Raw genomic sequence first — 3764 nt, forward strand, 5'->3', positions numbered from 1 at the left:
TTACTGAAGGCTGATTCATATCGGCTGGTGAGAAAAGGGGGTGTTTTAGAGACTTCTCTTTAGAGTTTCATGTGGAAAGTATAGTAACACTTGCTGTTGTAATACTCCAATAACTTGGAGTTAATCTGTGAGTGTCTATTTCCTTCAGATTGCTCCTAAAGATGCCTTTGTTTCTGACATTATGATATCTAGTCCCCCACCTCAGGAAAAATTGGATATCTGGAGGAGTTGTTCAGTGAAATCAATGCATGTGGGAGGGGGTACAGATGGTGAGGGTGGAGAGATAGAACATAAGGAAACGTTCAAAGGAAACAGAAGCATCTGCTCCTTCTCCCTTGCAGATGTCCTTGAAGTGACATAATGACAATACCTTTTCCTGTACATACAGGGTTGTAGCACATACAGAGTTGAATAAAAAGCAGTTATTAGCCCCATTTCATACAAACAGTACTAGATGGATAGTTTTCCACTGAGAAAAATTGAATTTGGTCAAATATCTGAAACTTTGTGTGTGAAAGAGGTGAGAATTAGAACACAACACTAAATAGCATTGCACTGCAGCTACTGAAATGAAGAAGATGAAGAAGCAGAAGAAGAAGAGGGGAAGGAAGAGGAAGAGAAAGAAGAGGAGGAGGAGGAGGAAGAGGAGGAAGAGAAGGAGAAGGAGGAGAAGGAGAAGGAGAAGGAGAAGGAGAAGGAGAAGGAGAAGGAGAAGGAGAAGGAGAAGGAGAAGGAGAAGGAGAAGGAGAAGGAGAAGGAGAAGGAGAAGGAGAAGAAGAAGAAGAAGAAGAAGAAGAAGAAGAAGAAGAAGAAGAAGAAGAAGAAGAAGAAGAAGAAGAAGAAGAAGAAGAAGAAGAATTGGAAAGAATGTTGGATGAAAGAGACCCTTGGTTTATGTCGTGTGGATCTTGATTTAGAAATGGTTGCTTTTGGGTAGCGTATGCTGTGGGCTAGGAAAGAAGGCTAGCTCTTTCTCAATAAAGGTACATTCAAAGCAAGAAAACAAGTGTACCAACTACACAGCAATGGTGCAGTGAACTGAGTGGGAACAAGAGTTCTGTCCAAAGCTAGAAAATAAATTTAGTTATCTCAAAATATTTCTTGACCCCCATCTCCAAATTTGAAGTAGACCCATTATCCTGTTTAGCTTTTAATGTCAAGTGTACACAGCCTAGAGTCATCTAAGAGGAGGAACCTCAGAGAAATTGCCTAGATCAAATTGGACAGGGCCATATCTGTGATTATCTTGGCTGATAATTGATGTGGGAGGATCCAGCCCACTGTGGAAGGCAGGTGGGCTAAGGACTGAGGGAGCCAGCAAGCAGTGCTGCTCCATAAATCTGCTTGAGTTCCTGCTCTGCCAATCTCAAGAATGTACAGTGACCTAGATGTGTAACTAAAATAGATTGTTTCAGATGGGTATGGGGTGGCACACTCAGGAGGCAGAGACAGAGAGGTCTCTGAGTTCCAGGTCAGTCAGAACTATATAGTGAGACTCTGTCTTGATAAACAAACAAATAAAAAGAAAATGAATAAAATAAGTTGATTTCACACCCTAAGTTGCTTTGGTCATGGTGTTATCACAATGACAAAAAGCAAACTAAGATACATATCAACTTCTCTCTAAGAGTAACATTTTCAGTCTATTTTATCAATCTCTGCATTGTTGATATCAGGAGCCAAATAATTCTCTCTTTTTTGTTTGTTTGTTTAAACAAGTTCTCAGTACTTGGCCCAAATCAGCTTTGTATTTTCTAGATATCCCTGGCTGGGCTTGAACCCCATGATCCTTCTGCTCTTGGCTTCCTAAGCACTGGGATTAAGGGAATGTGTGACTTGTAGATGTTTCAGTGTGTTTATTTTGCAATTTCTCCAACATATTTCTGTCTTTCAGTAATAATAAATTTAAGTCAATATGCCTTTGGGTATTGCTTGAGTTGAGAGTCATATCTGAGGAATACTTGGGCAGGGATGAAGGCCATCTGGGCCAGTTACTCTCACAAATAGTTATTGAGCCAGCTGTTCCCATTCTTATGGAGTTTATATTCTAGTGTGTGAGTGTGAGTGTGTGTGTGTGTGTGTGTGTGTGTGTGTGTGTGTGACATAGAGATTTAAGCTGTAAAACTAACTATATAAGATAATTTAAGATAGTGAGATTATCAGGATGCACAAATCCTTAATATGCCATATTGGTCTAAGAATTATTTTCAGCTAGAAGCAACTGAGAAACAGCAGACACAGGAACTGTCTGCCCTACTACTCTTCTGACTAAAAGAAAGGAATACATTTCCAATTGTAAAATATTCTCCATCTCTTGAATTAAGAAGACAACTTTTTGCCTAAGGAGACCCTGGTTGCTTGAGTCTGCATAACAAATTTTACTAAGCATTCCTATTCATCATTTGCTTTCTTTCCTCACAGTTTACTACTCCACACTTCCTTTCTTTGGTTCCATCACTTCTAAATTGTCATAGCTCTGTTAAACTGCATGTAAACATTCTGCGGCTAAAAGCCTCCTTGGGCCTTTCACTGTGATTTGTTTTACAGTGCCTTCCACGCATGCAAAATTAAAAGCACAAACTAAATGGATACACCCCTTTCTCCCATTAATATTTTGTGTCATCTTAACTGACAGACCCCAGTTACTGAAAAAGGTGAGAGAAAAGGCTTACTTTAGGTGGTTTGAATAAGAATGGCCCATAGGCTCATGTATTTGAATGGTTGGTTCTCAGTGAAAGTGTTTGGAAAGGATTAGAAAGTGTAGCCTCATTGCAGTAGGTGTGAAGTAGATGTGTCACTAGAGGCAGGCCTTGAAGTCTCAAAAGCCCAGTCCCAGTCTTGTGTTTTCTACCTCCTGCTTACAGATCAGATATAAGCTTTCAGCTACTGCTCCAGCACCATGCCTTCCTGCCTGCCACCATGCTTCTTGTCATGATATCAGGGACTAACCCTCTAAAACTGTAAGCAAGCCCCCAATTATATGTTTTATTTAATAAATTGCCTTAGGCATGGTGTCTCTTCACAGCAACAGAAGAGTAACTAAGCCACTTCTCATCTACATTGGTAATAACAGTTGGGAAGAAAATAAAAGGATTTGGACATGATGTCATGAACATTAATCGTAACAGACATGATGCTGAGGCAGGAAGAAGATGGTCTTGGCTTCACAGACACTGTTTTAAATGAAAAGAGAAGTGATGAATCCATGAATTGAAGAAAGTAGGTTTAGTGAAGGTATTATATGAGGCTCCTCTGTGGAGACATCTTCGTTGACAACTGTAAGAGGGAAAGGTAAAGTCCATTTCAATACCAATATCTCAGAAATTGTACTCAAGAACTGTATTGTCAGGAATAGCAACTAAAATATCCATGTGTCAAACACTAGCCTAAAATGTTCAAAATGCAGAAGGCCAAAGTAGGTTGAGTGAAATGTGCCAGGGATGACATTGTACAAGATGAGATCAGACACATAAGACTAAGATTCAGTGGAAACTTGTGGGTAGATGAATCTCAAAAAACTCACCAAGAAGAGTTACTGAAGCATGAGTATGATAGATACATACTTAGAAATTCTGACTGTAGGAGTCTTAGACAAGTCTGAGAATACTTCCTAAGTGATATTGCTGTTGATGGTCCAGAGGCAGACATTAAGAATAACCTTAGGATCCCCATGTCTAACTCAGGCCCCATACTAGACCAGAAGCCAATCTGGCTGCCAGAACTCTAGGTTGGTTACCCACCTGAGGACCTACATCACTCTCTCT

Source organism: Arvicanthis niloticus, chromosome X, assembly GCF_011762505.2.
Source record: "Arvicanthis niloticus isolate mArvNil1 chromosome X, mArvNil1.pat.X, whole genome shotgun sequence".
Lineage (NCBI taxonomy): Eukaryota > Metazoa > Chordata > Mammalia > Rodentia > Muridae > Arvicanthis > Arvicanthis niloticus.